Source organism: Schistocerca serialis, chromosome 4 (assembly GCF_023864345.2).
Source record: "Schistocerca serialis cubense isolate TAMUIC-IGC-003099 chromosome 4, iqSchSeri2.2, whole genome shotgun sequence".
Lineage (NCBI taxonomy): Eukaryota > Metazoa > Arthropoda > Insecta > Orthoptera > Acrididae > Schistocerca > Schistocerca serialis.
In genome coordinates this window covers 443,459,881-443,480,026 of record NC_064641.1, presented here as the reverse complement: position 1 = coordinate 443,480,026, position 20,146 = coordinate 443,459,881, and the positions used below count along the sequence as shown (strand labels likewise).

General features: G+C 43.2%; 1 protein-coding gene across 1 annotated transcript in view; it reads left to right on the top strand.

Moving 5' to 3' along the window:
• Positions 1-20,146, top strand: part of LOC126475067 (prolactin-releasing peptide receptor-like) — a 432,661-nt gene that overhangs the window by 296,682 nt on the left and 115,833 nt on the right. The gene's annotated exons all lie outside the window — the stretch shown is intronic.

The following is a 20,146-nucleotide window of genomic DNA, read 5'->3' as shown; positions in this document are numbered from 1 at the left end:
CTGAGGCTAAGACATTTTAAAATACTTAAAGCCTTAAGTGACCGTCGTTTCTGGTTTTTAGGATGAGGTAACCACGTAAGCCTCGAGTAAAAAATGAGCCCCAGAAATCTCACCGTGTCTGCAAAAATAAGAATAGTGTCCCTCATCCTCAACTCAGGAAAGGTTAAAATCGAACATATACAGACTACTCTGTGGAAAACTTAAAACCACTCTTCCGCTCCCAGTCATCCAAACGTCTAAGAGTAAGTTGCAACTGACGCGTTGTCGTTGCAAGGCTTCAAGAAGAGCAAAACAAAGAGAAATCATCCAAAAACAAGGAACACTGGACAAGACTTTCCACTATGGACGTAATACTATTAATAGCGATGGCAAAGAGAGTCACACTTAAAACGCTACCCTGAGGGACACCGTTCTCCTGCTCAAAGCGATCAGACAGGACGTCACCAATTCGGTATCTAAAATATCGTGGCGAGAGGAAAGACTGAATAAAAAGAGGAAGACAACCACGATAACCCCATTCGTGAAGCTGCTCCAGGATGAGAAGCCTCCAAGTGGTATCGTAGGCTTTTTCGATGTCGAAAAATACACCTAGAAGGTGATGACGGCGTAGGAAAGCTTGTTGTATAGTCGCCTCCAGGAGGGCAAGGTTATCGAAGGTGGAACGAAACCTCCTGAGCCCACACTGAAAGCGACTAAGGAGTTACCGGGATTCTAACATCCAGACAGGGCGACGGTTGACCATCCGCTCCAAGGTCTTTCCCACGCAACTAGTGGAGGCAACACTACGGTAGCTACTTGGGCTCGAGCGGTCTTTCCCAGGTTTTAAAAATGGAATTAAAACTGCCTCACGCCACGAATCAGGAAAGTGACCCGACGCCCATTGGCATTAAAAAGTGCGAGGAGAATTTCTTTGTTGCGCATTGTGAGGTGCCATAGCATACTGTAATGGATCTTGTCGTTACCAGGGGATGTGTCACGAGCTGCAGACAATGCAGAATCCAGCTCCCACATAGAAAATGGGCAGCTGTAAACTTCATGAGAGGTGGACTGGAAGTCCAGACTACATCTCTCAGCAACCGCTCTATGGCGCTGGAAACCTGGATCCTGACTGGTTGTTGCAGTAACTGTGGCCAAATTCGCTGCCATAGTCTGGGAAATGTCTCGCGGATCCGTGTGGAGAGTGCCGTTATTCATTACATCAGCTATGGGGCACCTCCTGCCTCTGCCAGAAATTCTCCTGATGGTCTCCCACACAATGGAACTTTTGGTGGAACGATTAATGGTGTTCAGGAACTTTTGCCACGACCTCTTCTTAGTCTCACGAATAATGTGGGGACATCTTGCCCTGGCCACCCGAAAGGCTGCAAGACTCTCAGCAGTCGGCCGACACTGGAACCGACGCAGAGCCGCACGCCTGGTCCTGATTGCAGAGTGGCATTCGGCACTCCACCAAGGGACAGGTTGCCTCTTCCGGTGGCCTGTGGACTGTGGAATGGATGCTGCAGCGGCGTGGTGGACCGTTTTGATAATATGATCCACCCACGCCTCAACATTCGCAAAGTGTTCGAACTGGGCCAACTGGCTATAAAGTGTCCAGTCGGCTCCACTGAGCACCCATCGTGGTGGTCTCCTTTCGGGGACCACGCAATCGGGCAGGTGAATCCAGATTGGGAAATGATCACTGCCGTGCAAGGCAGCGACCACTTCCCAATGAGCACTCGCGGCAAGAGCTGGAGAGCAAAGCGAGAGATCAATGGCAGAGAACGACCCAGTCGCTGTGCAGAAATGAGTGCTCTGTCCGTCATTGAGCAAGTAGGCACAGGATGACAGGAGAAGCCTCTCAATTGCTCTACCCCTGGGACAGGTAATTGCAGAGCCCCAAAGCACATTGTGGGCATAAAAATCACCACAAATAATGAATGGCTGGGGGAGCTGTGTAAGAAGGTCAGTGAGGGCCACTTCATCAAGTGCATCATGTGGGCGCAAGTAAAGCGAAAATACAGTCAATGGATAACGCACGTGCACAGACACAGTGACGGCCTGTAAAGTCGTCGTAAGTGAGAGAGGCGAGGAGTGGTAGTCCGTCCTGACGAAAATACCTACGCCTCCTCTAGCTCTCTCTCCAAGCAGGTCGTCCTTTTTGTGGAGTGTGTAGCCTCGTATCTCATGGGAGTATGAGGGATGGAAATAAAGCTCCTGGAGACATAGACACTGTGGTCTACCCTGAGAGAGTAGACGAAGCTCCTCCACATGCGTCCTGAACCGTTGCAAGTTCCACTGAAATATGGGAGCCATCTATGATGGGGGTACCACCTTCATCCTGTCTCTCCGACGGGGTGGGGAGACCGCAGCAGGTGGAGGGCAGGCGTGGGGCGAGATGGTTGCCCCACACATACATCGTATCACATCAAATCTGGGGAAGAGTCAGATGAAGACTCACGTAAAACAACATCCGCATGGTCAGACGGTTTACCACGGGATTTGACTCGCTGTTGCTGCTGTACAGGAGCTTTCTGTGGTTTGGTGGGCTTTGGGAGAGCCGACGTGAGAGTGACAATGGGCGTACTGGACTTCGGAACAACCTCAGCTGGCCAAAGTTCGCCACTGTACCTTTGTCTGCCATTCGAGTAGGAGCTACCGGCTCTGAAACACTGGCTGCGTTGCAAGTGCACTGACAGCTGCAGGTTCAAATGGCTCTGATCACTATGCGACTTAACTTCTGAGGTCATCAGTCGCCTAGAACTTAGAACTAATTAAACCTAACTAACCTAAGGACGTCACACACATCCATGCTCGAGGCAGGATTCGAACCTGCGACCGTAGCGGTCGCTCGGCTCCAGACTGTAGCGCCCAGAACTGCATGGCCACTCCGGCCGGCACAGCTGCAGGTATTAGTGCCAACACTCACAACCTCTGTCTGCGTTGAGGCATCAGCTTTTGAACCATGGATGCAAAGGATGTAGCAAATGTGGAAGGTTGCATCGACCTATAGATCTTCTTGGCCTCACCATAGGGGATACGCTTGGTTGTTTTTATTTCCTGGACTTTGCGTTCCTCTAAAAATATGCGGCAGTCCCTACTCCAACAGGGTGGTTTCCAGAGCAATTTATACAGTTGGCCGGATACGAGCAACCAACTCCTTCATGAGCAGCCTTACCACAGTTGCCACAAGTCGCTTCGCCTTTACACCCTAAGGTGGTATGCCCAAAACGCTGGCATAAAAAACAGCGCATTGGGGTCGGGAAATAAGATCTCACACTAAGGCAAAGGAAGCCAGCTTTAACATGTTCAGGAATTTTAGTGCTATTGAAAGTCAGAATAAACGAGTCGGATTTGACAAGATTGCCATCAACCCTCTTCATGATATGTTGGACATCAACAATATGTTTGGGAGCCCACTCACATTGCAGTTCTTCCGTGGGAATGTCAACTAGATCCCGGCATGTCACAACACCTTTGCTGTAGTTCAAGGTGCTGTGCAGTTCAGTACCTATGGCATACTCTCCAAGGCATTTAGCAGATTGGAAGTTAGTTGCTTGCTGGAAAGTGGAAGTTTCCACTATCAAGGTCTCATTACGTAAGCGCTTCACCGATTTTAAGGAGCCACAGATTCCTTCCAAATCCTTTTGTATATAGAAGGTCGAAACCTTCTCGAAACTAACCTCCTTCCGTTTCACAATGAAAAACACATTCTGATTACCAGAATGCATTCTGTTACCTAAGACTGGACTTGTCAAAGAAGTGCCGGAGTCAGTGGGACTGACTGCGCGAGCCCTCTTAAGAGACTGAGTGTTAGAACCTTCCAGCGGCCCACTCTTTCCGCTGGGAGGAAGAAAAGAGGATTTCGAAGGGTCCATCTCGGTCCCACGAGCAGCTAGGGAACAAGAAGTCCACCTAGACAAAGCCCCGCGTGCCTAGGTAATCCTTATACAACTGAGGTGCGGCAGGTTCCCCAGAGGTTGTCCGCTAACGACTGTTCCACCTCAACAGTCACGCATCTCATTAGCGCGCAGCACACCTTGAGATTGAGGGGTTGTTTATAGAGGTTTATTCCATCCTCGCGATCCGGGCGGCCAAGCCAAGATCCCCATCCCCTGAGACACACAACATTCCACCGCCGCGCCGCACGGTGGTCGCTGAAGCATGCCCAGAGCTTACGGTGACAGGTGACTGGCGGCGCTTATCAGTCCCCAGCTCAGGAACCCCGGGGTCGCCAAGCCCGTACCCGGCACCTGAATGCCGAGCCCCTGGGGACGTAGATCTTAGGAACGCTATATTTTTGGTGAATATGGTCCTCAGACAATGGAAAAGCAGACAATAGTAGAACACTGTGGGAGTAAAGTGGAATCTGCTATTTTTAGATTGAAGAGCTCAAAGGAGCGATTCTGGACACTTGGATGTATGTGCTAGAAGAAGGCAGATGTGGCTGAGGTATCAGATGATATTTGCTATAGTGGTTGATAGATTCCGGTTGACGAACAGCCTCTGTGAGACTTCAACTTTTGAGGATACTTTTACATGGAGATCTGGTGGAAGACAGAGCTGCCTGAGGTAGTGTGTGACATTCGGTCGTGTAGGTAATAGTCTCGGCGGTGGACAGCCGCACAATACTGTAACTTTTGAAAGGATTTTATTTCTCAAGAGGTCTGAAGGTACTCCATAGCAGAATTCCAACTTTTGCTGTTTGTATACTGCCGGAAAAAAATCGCAACACGTAGAAGAAGTTTTGTGATATAAACGAAAGCTGGTGTTTCTACATCTGAAGGACGACGTCTGTTCAAATTTCGTGCTATTTGCATAAGAGTGGCGCCAGTAGCGCCATTATGAGGATGCAAATCCAGTTTGCTTTAAATACACTCTGAGGCTGGACGTGATGAGCTCTTGTTAGTCAAGAATACCTTTAAGACGACACCGTTAACAGTTCACTGAGTTCGAAAGGGGTAGTGTGACAGGTCTACGAGAAGATGGATGTTCCTTCTGCGATATCGTAGAAAAACTTGGCAGGAATGTAGCCATCGTACATAATTGCTCGTACCCGTGGTCACGAGAATGTCTGGTCACAAGAACACCAAGCTCTCGACGGCCAATTGGTGCTACTAAGAGGGAGGACCATCGAATTCGACGTATGGCTCTGGCGCATCGTACAGCATCTGCAGCAGCAATTTGCGTAGCAGTTGGCTCCACAGCGCCACAACGAACTGTTACAAATCGATTACTTCAAGGAGAGCTCTGAGCCAGAGGCCCTGTAACGTGCATTCCATTGACTCCAAACCACACCGCTTAGGCCACTGAAGGCGTAAAGTGAGAGCTCATTGAAGGACAAGGTTGTGTTTTTTGATGAAAGCTGGTTCTGTCTCGGTGCCGTGTGTCGGTTGGAAGAGGCGAATTGAGTACCTGCAACCAACCAGTCTGCGTGTTAAACATATTTCGACCTACACCTCGAGCTATGATGTGAGGTGTGGCTTTGGATGGCATAAGAAGCACTCTCGTAGTTATTCCATGCACAGTGACTGCAAATTTGTACGTGAGTCGAGTGATTCCAATTGTGCTGCCATCCATAACAGCATTCCAAGAGATGTTTTTCCAAAAGAATAACGCTCGCTCACACACCGCTGTTGCAACCCTATAAGCTCTACATGTTGCCTTGGCGTGCTTGATCACCAGATCTGTCTCCAGTCGGGCACATATGGGACATCAGCGGAAGACAACTTTAGCACCATCCACAAACAGCATTAACCGTCCTTGTGTTGACCGACTGAGTGCAACTGGAATGGAACTGCACCCTCTAAACTGACATCCTACAGCTGTACAACACAATGCATGTTTGAATTCAACATTCTGGAGGGTACACCGATTATTTCTGTCCCGGAGTTTCACATTGGCAATGACTTATCTCGCACTTTCATTAACAGGGGCTCTCGCGATGTTAATCACTTGGTTATGTTACCTAGACCAATGTATCCCTGAAATTTCATTACTCTACATTAATTGTTTTTGGTGTTGCGATTTTTTCGTCAGTGTGTTACGGAACTTAGGATAGAGTATAGTCTGTTTTGATCTGGTGAATGAAATGGACTTAGCCTTCGCGTATTTTTAATGACCATTTAATTTGAGAAGTTTGCTAAGTTCTCGTAAAGCTCTGAATGGAACTTGACTGCATTTGATAAGCGCATTTTCTGTCTGCATTTTAACTGAATATCGTAGGACCACTTCCACTTTATTTGAGATTTCCTTTCTTGAATACACAGTATTCAATATAATTCCCTTTAGTCTACATCAATTACAGACTTTGGAATATAAACTTTAATAGCAAATTATTCATTTAACTTTTATTTTGTATTTCTGTGTGTTTTAATAACTCACATTTCTACCCACTGCATTGACTATTTGACTGCAGGATCACAGCTACGGGTTATTATCTGCAGAGAATTAGCTACGGTGCATGAAGGCACCTTTTTAAACAGAGCTGTGCATAGCCCAGGTGCCTAGGGTACGAGCAACTGCAGCCGGAGACGCCACTAGTTTGCTCGTATGGGATTCTGTTTCGAAGAGAAACTACACTAACACTAGCTGTTAGGTAGCGTCACAGAGTTATGATATCCGTTCAACAATGGGCTGAGACCTCTGCAAAACGGGAGCCTAACTGAAGCGTTGAGAAGGAGCTTTCTTCAAACAACTTAAGCAGTTACATCACCACAGACAGCAAACTGGAACGACGCGGTGCAAACAACACTTGAAACTGTGGGGCTACATTGCTGGAGATGCAATATGCAAATGCGGAGAACTTAAAGAGGCTGATCCAGCCTTCGTCTGGCGGAAGTTGCATGAAGTCTGCACACTGGATGGCCTGGTTTCTACAATATTCCAGCAACGAAAAGTGCAGAATTCAGGATTTCAGAATGAATTTCACATGCAAAGGTATATTTATTGCAGATAAGCTTGAATGTCTAAATAACTGTATTGTACTGTCCTGGATACGAAAATAATGGTAATAATGACTGAAGAGGACTCTTTGCTTCAGGCAACCACTTGCCATAATATGCTGTCGCAGCACTGCGCCACGATGCCCGCCTAGGCGCCACAGCTCACGATCCGGTCAGTGACAAGCTGGTTGCTGAAAACAGGGACTCTACGGCACGCGGGAAACGCCACATTTGTGGTGAAATTCGTAATGATGTGAATGTTTTCTGGTGGCAGGGCCAACTCAGCCACAGATGAGGTTGGCCGGTCGCTCATCGGCCCATTGTGAGGCGGCGTGGGCAGCTGGATACGAACCCCAGACCTACGTCTGGCTAGAGTGTTTGCCAACTGACCGTGGGTGCAGGGTAAGTTGGAGTACACCTAAGGGTGATTTGACACAACCTCATACAGATAGGGTACTTAGAACACTGCGATCTTATTGCTGCTTTTACATAAATTTTACAGCAATTTTCGAGGAAAAACATTTTACTTTGTCAAAACTTAGGTTTACTACCTTCTCAAAGAATAAATTCTGCAGAAAATTAATTCCTTTTGAAGAAACAGCTCTTGAATAGAAATAAATTCTACTTGAATGTATAAACAACAGAATGAACTTAAGTCTATAAACACGCAATGAATTTTTCAGGAAAATTTTATTTTGCATATTATTATAGCTACCAGTAGTTATTCAAATAGAATTAGTTCAATGATTTAAATCAACCACTAATGGGTGTTCGTTTGTTTGAATAGATGGGTTCAGTTTCCACACAGTTTTACTTTAGCCGTGCCATACTGAAAGGTCTTTGATCATCTCCAGTTTTTCCCCTTCTTGACCCTTGTGGACACGCGAATCTCGCTGCCACGAGTTTCGACAACCTCCCAAGGGTGCTAACATAACAAAGTTATTTAAATGTATTGTGATGAGCAGACCCCGGACATTGAGTTATTCCTCGGAGGTCTTGTTTCATGTGACCTACTAGTAAAGCTCCCCAAGAACCATGGACCTTGCCGTTGGTGGGTAGGCTTGCGTGCCTCAGCGATATAGATAACGGTACCGTAGGTGCAACCAAAACGGAGGGGTATCTGTTGAGAGGCCAGACAAACGTGTGGTTCCTGAAGAGGGGCAGCAGCCTTTTCAGTAGTTGCAGGGGCAACAGTCTGGATGATTGACTGATCTGGCCTTGTAACACTAACCAAAACCGCCTTGCTATGCTGGTACTACAAACGGCTGAAAGCAAGGGGAAACTACAGCCGTAATTTTTCCCGAGGGCATACAGCTTTGCTGTATGGTTAAATGATGATGGCGTCCTCTTGGGTAAAATATTCCGGAGGTGAAATAGTCCCCCATTCGGATCTCCGGGTGGGGACTACTCTGGAGGACTTCGTTATCAGGAGAAAGAAAACTGGCGTTCTATGGATCTGTCAGGCGAATACAGGGTTATAAATACAAAATCAAATAGGGGTAATGCAGGAGTCGGTTTAATAATGAATAAAAAAAAATTGGAGTGCGGGTAAGCTACTACAAACAGCATAGTGAATGCCTTATTGTGGCCAATATGGACACGAAGCCCACGCCTACTACAGTAGTACAAGTTTATATGCCAACTAACTCTAGGGGCAGCCGGCACGGTAACTCAGCGTGTTCGGTCAGAGGATTAGATGCCCTCTGTAATAAAAAAACTGAGTTAATGGATCAACAACGAACTGAAACGGGTGTCTTGCGACGTCCGCACCGAGCAGATACAACGGACAAAAACGAGACAAAAAATAAAATAAAAGAAGGGGTAGCGTCATTGATTTATAATCAAAACGTCTTCGGTCCCAGGTTCGATCCCCGCCACTGCCTAAATTTTGATAAATAATCAGCATTGGCGGTCGAAGACTTCCGGCATAAGAAGTCAGCCTCATTCTGCCAACGGCCTTGTCAAAGAGGGCGGAGGAGCGGATAGGGGTTCAGGGCACTCTCTTGTCCTAGGGGTGGGAAATTGCCCCTAGAGGCGGAAGAATCAGCAATGATCAACGACATGAGGATGCAGAAGGCAATGGAAACCACTGCATTAAAGATACGTAATGTGTATCCACAGGACATGTGGCCTGTAATTGAAGAAGTGTCATGATGATCTCTCCATTGGCAAAAGATTCCGGAATAGTCCCCCATTCGGATCTGCGGGAGAGGACTGCCAAGGGGGAGGTTACCATGAGAAAAAGATTGAATAATCTACGAAAGCATAACGTTCTACGAGTCGGGGCGTGGAATGTCAGAACCTTGAACGTGGTAGGGCAACTAGAAAATCTGAAAAGGAAAATGCAAAGGCTCAATCTAGATATAGTAGGGGTCAGTGAAGTGAAGTGGAAGAAAGACAAGGATTTCTGGTCGGATGAGTATCGGGTAATATCAACAGCAGCAGAAAATGGTATAACAGGTGTAGGATTCGTTATGAATAGGAAGGTAGGGCAGAGAGTGTGTTACTGTGAACAGTTCAGTGACCGGGTTATTCTAATCAGAATCGACAGCAGACCAACACCGACAACGATAGATCAGGTATACATGCCGACGTCGCTAGCTGAAGATGAATAGATAGAGAAAGTGTATGAGGATATTGAAAGGGTAATGCAGTATGTAAAGGGGGACGAAAATCTAATAGTCATGGGCGACTGGAATGCAGTTGTAGGGGAAAGAGTAGAAGAAAAGGTTACAGGAGAATATGGGCTTGGGACAAGGAATGAAAGAGGAGAAAGACTAATTGAGTTCTGTAACAAGTTTCAGCTAATAATAGCGAATACCCTGTTCAAGAGTCACAAGAGGAGGAGGTATACTTGGAAAAGACCGGTAGATACGGGAAGATTTCAATTAGATTACATCATGGTCAGACAGAGATTCCGAAATCAGATACTGGATTGTAAGGCGTACCCAGGAGCAGATATAGACTCAGATCACAATATAGTAGTGATGAAGAGTAGGCTGAAGTTCAAGACATTAGTCGGGAAGAATCAATACGCAAAGAAGTGGGATACGGAAGTACTAAGGAATGACGAGATACGTTTGAAGTTCTCTAACGCTATAGATACAGCAATAAGGAATAGCGCAGTAGGCAGTACAGTTGGAGAGGACTGGACATCTCTAAAAAGGGCCATCACAGAAGTTGGGAAGGAAAACATAGGTACAAAGAAGGTAGCTGCGAAGAAACCATGGGTAACAGAAGAAATACTTCATTTGATTGTTGAAAGGAGGAAGTACAACCATGTTCCGGGAAAATCAGGAATACAGAAATACAAGTCGCTGAGGAATGAAATAAATAGGAAGTGCAGGGAAGCTAAGACGAAATGGCTGCAGGAAAAATGTGAAGACATCGAAAAAGATATGATTGTCGGAAGGACAGACTCAGCATACAGGAAAGTCAAAACAACCTTTGGTGACATTAAAAGCAACGGTGGTATCATTAAGAGTGCAACGGGAATTCCACTGTTAAATGGAGAGGAGAGAGCAGATAGGTGGAAAGAATACATTGAAAGCCTCTATGTGGGTGAAGTTTTGTCTGATGTGATAGAAGAAGAAACAGGAGTCGATTTAGAAGAGATAGGGGATCCAGTATTAGAATCGGGATTTAAAAGAGCTTTGGAGGACTTGTGGTCAAATAAGGCAGAAGAGATAGATAACATTCCATCAGAATTTCTAAAATCATTGGGGGAAGTGGCAACAAAACGACTATTCACGTTGGTGTGTAGAATATATGAGTCTGGCGATATACCATCTGACTTTCGGAAAAGCATCATCCACACAGTTCCGAAGACGGCAAGAGCTGACAAGTGCGAGAATTATCGCACAATCAGCTTAACAGCTCATGCATCGAAGCTGCTTACAAGAATAATATATAGAATGGAAAAGAAAATTGAGAATGCGCTAGGTGACGATCAGTTTGGCTTCAGGAAAAGTAAAGGGACAAGACAGGCAATTCTGACATTACGGCTAATAATGGAAGCAAGGCTAAAGAAAAATCAAGACACTTTCATAGGATTTGTCGACCTGGAAAAAGCGTTCGACAATATAAAGTAGTGCAAGCTGTTCGCGATTCTGGAAAAAGTAGGGGTAAGTTATAGGGAGAGACGGGTCATATACAATATGTACAACAACCAAGAGGGAATAATAAGAGTGGACGATCAAGAACGAAGTGCTCGTATTAAGAAGGGTGTAAGACAAGGCTGTAGCCTTTCGCCCCTACTCTTCAATCTGTACATCGAGGAAGCAATGATGGAAATAAAAGAAAGGTACAGGAGTGGAATTAAAATACAAGGTGAAAGGATATCAATGATACGATTCGCTGATGACATTGCTATCCTGAGTGAAAGTGAAGAAAAATTAAATGATTTGCTGAACGGAATAAACAGTCTAATGAATACACAGTATGGTATGAGAGTAAATCGGAGAAAGACGAAGGTAAAGAGAAGTAGTAGAAATGAGAACAGCGAGAAACTTAACATCAGGATTGATGGTCACGAAGTCAATGAAGTTAAGGAATTCTGCTACCTAGGCAGTAAAATAACCAATGACGGACGGAGCAAGGAGGACATCGAAAACAGACTCACTACGGCAAAAAAGGCATTTCTGGCCAAGAGAAGTCTTCTAATATCAAATACCGGCCTTAATTTGAGGAAGAAATTTCTGAGGATGTACGTCTGGAGTACACCATTGTATGGTAGTGAAACATGGACTGTGGGAAAACCGGAACAGAAGAGAATCGAAGCATTTGAGATGTGGTGCTACAGACGAATGTTGAAAATTAGGTGGACTGATAAGGTAAGGAATGAGGAGGTTCTACGCAGAATCGGAGAGGAAAGGAATATGTGGAAAACACTGACAAGGAGAAGGGACAGGATGATAGGACATCTGCTAAGACATGAGGGAAAGACTTCCATGGTACTAGAGGGAGCTGTAGAGGGCAAAAACTGTAGAGGAAGACAGAGATTGGAATACGTCAAGCAAATAATTGAGGACATAGGTTGCAAGTGCTACTCTGGGATGAAGAGGTTAGCACAGGAAAGGAATTCGTGCCAGTCAGTAGACTGATGACCAAAAAAAAAAAAAAAAAAACAAAGCTCTGCAGATGACGAAGAATTGAAGAAATGTATGCGGAAATAAAAGTAATTATTCAGATAGTGAAGAGAGACGAAAATTTAATAGTTATAGGTGACTGGAATTCGGTAGTAGGAAAAGGGAGAGAAGGAAACGTAGTAGGTGAATATGGATTGTGGCTAAGAAATGAAACGAAATGAAACAGGAAGCCGCCTGGTAGAATTTTGCACAGAGCATAGCTAACACTTGGTTCAAGAATCATAAAAGAAGCTTGTATGCATGGAAGAAGCCTGGAGATACTGATAGGTTTCAGATAGATTATATAATGGTAAGACAGAGATTTCGGAACTAGGTTTTAAATTGTGAGACATTTCCAGGGGCAGATGCGGACTCTGACCACAATCTATTGGTTATGAACTGTAGATTAAAACTGATGAAACTGCAATAAGCTGGGAATTTAAGGAGATGGGACCTGGATAAACTGAAAGAACCAGAGGTTGTAGAGAGTTTCAGGGAGAGCATAAGGGAACAATTGACTAAACTGAAAGAACCAGAGGTTGTAGAGAGTTTCAGGGAGAGCATAAGGGAACAATTGACAGGAATGGGGGAAAGAAATACAGTAGAAGAAGAATGGGTAGCTTTGAGTGATGAAGTAGTGAAGACAGCAGAGGATCATATAGGTAAAAAGACGAGGATTAGTAGAAATCCTTGGGTAACAGAAGAAATATTGAATTTAATTGATGAAAGGAGAAAATATAAAAATATGCAGTAAATGAAGCAGGCAAAAAGGAATACAAACGTCTCAAAAATGAGATCGACAGGAAGTGCAAAATGGCTAAGCATGGATGCCTAGAGGACAAATGTAAATATGTGGAGGCTTATCTCACTAGGGGTAAGATAGATACTGCCAACAGGAAAATTAAAGATACCGTTGGAGAAAAGAGAACCACTTATATGAATATCAAGAGCTCAGATGGGAACCCAGTTCTAAGCAAAGAAGGGAAAACAGAAAGCTGGAAGGAGTATGTAGAGGGTCTATACAAGGGCGATGTACTTGAGGACAATATTATGGAAATGGAAGAGGATGTAGATGAAGATCAAAAGGGAGATACGATACTGCGTGAAGAGATTGACAGAGCATTGAAAGACCTGAGTCGAAACAAGGCCCCGGCAATAAACAACATTCCATTAGAACTACTGACGACCTTGGGAGAGCCAGTCCTGACAAAACTTTACCATCTGGTCAGCAAGATGTATGAGACTGCGAAATACTCTCAGACTTCAAGAAGAATATAATAATTCCAATCCCAAAGAAAGCAGGTGTTGACAGATGTGAAAATTACCGAACTGTCAGTTTAATAAGTCACGGATGCAAAATACTAACGCGAATTCTTTACAGACGAATGGAAAAACTGGTTGGAGCCGACCTCGGGGAAGATCAGTTTGGATTTCGTAGAAATATTGGAACAAGTGAGGCAATACTGACCCTACGACTTATCTTAGAAGCTAGCTTAAGGAAAGGCAAACCACGTTCCTAGCATTTGTAGACTTAGAGAGAGCTTTTGACAAAGTTGACTCGAATACTCTCTTTCAAATTCTGAAGGTGGCAGGGGTAAAATACAGGGAGCGAAGGGCTATTTACAATTTGTACAGAAACCAGATGACAGTTATAAGAGTCAAGGGACGTGGAACGGAAGCAGTGGTTGGGAAGGGAGTGAGACAGGGTTGTAGCCTCTCCCCGATGTTATTCAATCTGTATATTGAGCAAGCAGTGAAGGAAACAAAACAAAAATTCGGAGTAGGTATTAAAATCCATGGGGAAGAAATAAAAACTTTGAGGTTCGCCGATGGCATTGTAATTCTGTCAGAGACAGCAAAGGACTTAGAAGAGCAGTTGAACGCAATGGATAGTGTCTTGAAAGGAGGATATAAGATGAACATCAACAAAAGCAAAACGAGGATAATGGAATGTAGTCGAATTACGTCGGGTGATGCTGAGGGAATTAGATTTAGGAAATGAGAAGCTTAGAGTAGTAAAGGAGTTTTGCTATTTGGGGAGCAAAATAACTGATGATGGTCGAAGTAGAGAGGATATAAAATATAGACTGGCAATGGCAAGAAAAGCGTTTCTGAAGAAGATAAATTTGTTAACATCGAGTATAGATTTAAGTGTCAGGAAGTCGTTTCTGAAAGTATTTGTATGGAGTGTATCCATGTATGGAAGTGAAACATTGACGATAACTAGTTTGGACAAGAAGAGAATAGAAGCTTTCAAAATGTGGTGCTACAGAGATCTGAAGATTAGATGGGAAGATCATATAACTAATGAGGAGGTACTGAACAGGATTGGGGAGAAGAGAAGTTTGTGGCACAACTTGACTAGAAGAAAGTATCGGTTGGTAGGACATGTTCTGAGGTATCAAGGGATCACCAATTTCGTATTAGAGGGCAGCGTGGAGGGTAAAAATCGTAGAGCGAGACTAAGAGATGGATACACTAAACAGATAAAGTAGGATGTAGATTGCAGTAGGTACTGGGAGATGAGGAAATAGCACAGGGTAGAGTAGCATGAAGAGCTGCATCAAACCAGTCGCAAGACTGAAGACCACAACAACAACAACAAACAACTAGTAAAGCTATGCTGACTGATGCCGCACCTAACTATATCTACTAGCCTACAAGGAATATCAAAAACAAAATGGATGTAAGTCATCGCCACACCAAAGAAACATATATGTACGCAGAGTTAACAGCTCTTTTGCAAACCTCTTTTAGCAGGGCCTTATTTCGATTTATTACTTATAAAGAATAAAAAATAATTATGATCAAAAAATTCACTCACCCGTCAGAAAAACGATGGAACAGGGGTCTTTCCTTCTTGACGTTTCCAAGCAGACTGAAATTACGGTGGATGGTGAAGCTTTACCTATATTCCCCAGTAGCACGATGGCACTGCTCTAGCTCCACCGTGGCGGGAATTAGAAGCTATGTGCCAACTATCCTCTTGTTCCAATTAACCCAGACCACTTGACGATATTTTTATTTGATCGTTTTTCAAATATTAAAACGATCGACATTATTTTGTATCCTTCCCATCTCCGGGATACGGACGAGATCACCTTTTCGAGACAAGACGTTTCCCTACACTTAAACTGCATGTTACCTCTCTTTAAGCCAGAAGCGTTTGCAAAAGCCAACCTTCTAGCAGATTCGAGGAACCACGTTCGCACTTCCACGAAATAGTTTTGGCATATCCATCCTCGTTAAGTAGCAGGAGTGGGCCACTCCCGATAGGACTGTTTCAATTTGCAACACTACCGTCAGCTGTTATTTCATAATCAATTTACTGGCAACCGGTTTCGACTTCATCAGGTCCTAAAAGTAATGTAAAAGCATCTGAATTAATGACAGTATGACGTCAAAAGCAAAATGGTACCTGGAATTAAAATATGTAGCTATATAGTTATTATATTGTTTAAAATTGATCCATATATATGTAACTTAAAGAATGTAATGAAAAATAATGTAATATTGGAGTGTAGTCATCATTTTGTACTCTATGGCACTGCTGCTATGCACACGGTCATCTGTAGTAAAACTCGCTCACAATACAAATAATGTAATGTGAAAATAGAAATCAGTACCTATATGCAATTAAGAACCTTTATGGATCCAGTCGTGTACACACTTGTAAGACTAAAACAAGGGAAACCAATATATATCACAATAAACGACATAATTAAAATTACGTGGTAAGTGACATCACGCAAATAAATGTCCACTAATCATGGGCATGAGTATGCGTGCATAGTTAGAAACATAATCTAGTGGTGTGAAGTATAAACACCTGTACAACTGGCAAATGTCGTAACTAAGAATAAAAATGAAAATGCTTCACCATATTTAGTATAGAATCTAATATAAAGCGTCGAAGAACAAAGCAAATATAGAGTACAAAACCAGTCATAGGCCTACATAAGATTGTATGAAGGAAGCAGAGGAGGAACAACAGATGAAAACAGAACCCTCATCAAAATTGTCACCTTGTTAGGTCATGAGATTTGGATTACGTGAGTATGACCTTATTACTAAAGTGTAAACACTATTGGAACACAGTAACGTATGAACTGTACAATGTAAAAATCCGCAGTAATATCCACAAATGAAACCACGCGTGCGGTAAAAGAAATATATTCGCTACTTTGAAACACTTCTCTTCTAATGAACAAGCGCGTATAACTTTTAAGATATGCGTTTTAGAGCGCGTGTTTATTGAACATTTTTTCTTGTTTCGATCCATATTACCACTTCCCAAAATACGGAAAGCATAGAGCTTGCAGTAAAAGAGAATTGTTTCATAGTATTTGAGACCAAGAATTTCTCGTAGCTCTTAATGTATGTGTTTTACAGCCCATGTATACTTGACTTTATGTTCCGAACGATCATTCATGTCATACCCCTGAATGTTGACCATCACTGCTGTAACGCCCTGTATATCGGAGCTCATTAGTAAGAGTTCAAGAAATCTGAATGAGGCCTGTAGACCAGAAAAATGAGATGAAATCATCGTACTATACGAACTAGCCGAAGGCGACAGTAAGGAGCATGAGAATAGACTGCACATACATTGCATATAGCACACAGTATGAGAATTAGATAGAAACTCTTGCTGCCTACGCGTTCGTGTATCAGCATTATTAGACGCAAACCGAAATCGGAGACTCTCGCACACTGACTATAAAAAAAAAGGAAGTATGCTGAAGTAGAACAACTAACTTCGATGGGTGCAGATGTAGGGAATAACAGCCTACATCAAAACTGGAAAAAAGTGGGGGGGGTGAGGGGTGGGGGGGGGGGAGGGGTGTGAAATCCATTTACATAATACTGTGTGGGCTATTAAAATCCGAAGTAATATGCATGTAGAGGGTCAAGATAGTAGATGGAAGTCCTCTAGCGTAATGGTACTGTAACCTAATTATCGTGACTTACGATGGGATTTTTTTTATGAACGAACAAAACGTCTCATGACATCGGTGGTTACAAATAAAAGTTAAAGAAAACGGGTGGAGGGGTAGGGGGGGAAGAGCATTACATAAATAAAGCATGGATGTAATGAAAACTAACCATAATTACAAAACTATCATCTAAGCCACTAATATCTCATATAATGTGTGCGTTGTGGGTCAACATGATAGGTGATTGTAACCTAAATGTAAGGAATCACAACAGCTTATAACTACAGCAGGTACGTATACAGGTAACAACAGCCTATATCAAAATTAGAAAAAAAATGTGGAAAAATGTAAACATTTTTTTCGGAAACGAAGAAAAGGGGAGGTGTAGATCCATTGCATAAGTGCACCATGTGGGCACTAATATCCTAATGGCCAGCATGGGTTTTGGGGGCGGGGGGAGGGGGGGGGGGGGAGAAACTCATCGCATAAAGCATGAATATAATGTAAGCCAACTTAGAGAACGAAACCACCATATGAACCGCTAATGGTTCAAATGGCTCTGAGCACTATGGGACTTAACATCTCAGGTCATCAGTGCACTAGAACTTAGAACTACTTCGACCTAACTAACCTAAGGACATCTCACACATCCATGCCCGAGGCAGGATTCGAACCTGCAACCGTAGCGGTCGCGCGGTTCCAGACTGGAGCGCCTAGAACCGCTCGGCCACCAGAACCGCTAATATCTCACATCATAGTGGGTCATCATAATAGGAGAAGTTGATCTAGATGTAAGGATATGCTGCATTTGCTGATTCCTTGAACTGTTATTAATGAACTCCGATCGATAGTCCACTTTATTGGGTAATGCTTCGAGAAGTTAGTCCACTATTCTCATATATTGCGATGGTATTGCACTATATGACCGTTTTGCACGGTTAATGTTTTAAGTCCTTAGTATGTCAAACCAATATTGATATCCCCTCCTTTCATGGTATATTTTTGATGAGTCTTATGACGCTAGATGCCCTGTTATCACTTTATGCGCCACATAATATAAAACGACCCTCTTTTTTATTGTTTAATCTGATCAGACCCCCATCCCATTTTATGACTTGTATATTGAGAAATTAGCGCATATTAATGCGGATTTTCACATTGCAGAGTTCATACGTTACTGTTTTCCTATAGTGTTGACACTTTGGTACGGATCCACTTTCATTTAATAGCCCAAAAGAGTGACAGTTTTGATGAATGGTTCTGTTTTCGTTGGTTGATCCTACTCTTCCTATCTAATCTTCATAACAAGCATCTTTAGACTTATGATTGGTTTTGTCCTCTACATTTGCTTGGTTCTTTAGGCGTTTTATTTTAGCTTCAGTGCTGTATATGGACTCACGTTTTCATTTTTATTGCTGGTTACGACATAGATCAGTTGTACAGATGTATGTACCTCATACCACTAGACGGTGTGTGCAGTTATGTTGTATGCACTGTCAAGTCCCAGATTACTGCATATTTATTTAATGATATCATTAACCACGTCACTATGTGTTTTATTGTGACATATACTGGGTGCGTTTGTTTTAGACTTACAAGTATGAACACGATTAGATCTATAGTGGTTCGTAACCTATATAGGTACTCATTTCTATTATCACATTATGTTATTTGTGCAATGACTGAGTTTTATTATAGGTGACCACACGCATAGCAGTACTGACATAGTACAACATGATGATTACACCCCAATGTACAGGGTGAGTCAAAATTATATGAACATTCCTCATTTTGTTTCGTTTTCTACTCCATGTTTCAATACCAATGACTGAGTCAAAATTATATGAACAATTTAATTTTATTTAGTTTTTAATTCCACGTTGCTAGTACTCATGGCTGACAAACTCACAGAGCAGAGCAGATAATTTGTACGATTAATGGAAGCTCCGCAGTCGGCGAGAAATGTGCATCGAAGGTTTGCAGAACGCTTTCCAGATAGACTGCCACCAGCTCGATTAAGAATTTATCGCATTTGTCGGAAGTTTGTAGCAAGCAGATCAGTAGCAGACAACCATCACGGAAATGAGGGGCGATCTAGAAGTGGCAAAAGAGAAGTACACATCGCTATAGCGCAGGAGACCATACTACGGAGTCCATCAAAATCGACGAGATGTCGCAGTTTGGAAACAGGGATTCCACAAAGGACAGCTCATCGAATTCTGTCCAAGGACCTTGGCATGTCATCATATCACTCGGAAATCGTTCAAGTCTTGAATGCTGACTGACCCTCAATTAAGGTTGCATATACATAGATCGTTTTTAAACACTAGAATAAAAACTCTAGGTACTACTTTCCTTTTGATGTCATGTTGTTGTTAATGAAGCTGTCTTAATATCACTTTTAGTGCCTAATGAAGATGAAGTTTATCGTCGAAACCGGTTGTCAGTAAACTGATGATGAAATTACAGCTGAATGTAGTGTTGAAAGTTGTAGTGTCCATGAGGTAGCTCTTCCTTCTACGTTAGTAACTGACGCCACCCTGTCCGCCATCGCCTCTGAAGGCCAGGTTCTTCTTCTTCACAACTCTTCGGAACAATGGAAAACATGGCTCCCATGTTCTTTTCTGAATTTTGATGCGGATTGCAGCAATAAGCTTAGAATTGTCAACTGAATATAATAAATCACAAGAAATAACCGTTCCCTTTGATATAATATTGAGTCATTACGAAAATTTACATTACAGAATGAGCATGAACAGGGAAATGAAGTTGCACTGCCACCTCTCAACACGTATCTAAGGAAACAGGTGGCTCTGCGGTACGTGTGCGTCCTGGCACGTGCTTACCCTTAGCTCACGCGCAGCTGCTACCAATTAAACATTCACTGTGATTCCAAACAGAATGACTAAGTGCTGAATGTTCAGTTAGGGAACTGTACAGACCTTCATTAGAGAGAAAGCCACGATATCTCAGCTCTCGAATGCAAATCCTCTAGGTTTCCTTTGGTTTCCCGTTAATGTCAAGGCACTATTCACTGCGTGGGGGGTGTTTACTTCACTTAAACGTAAGAATCTGATAATTTCTTCAACACTGCGATAGAAGTAGTATGATCTGAAGACAATAAGCATGACAACAGAAATCAGCACAGAAGTTGTGAATT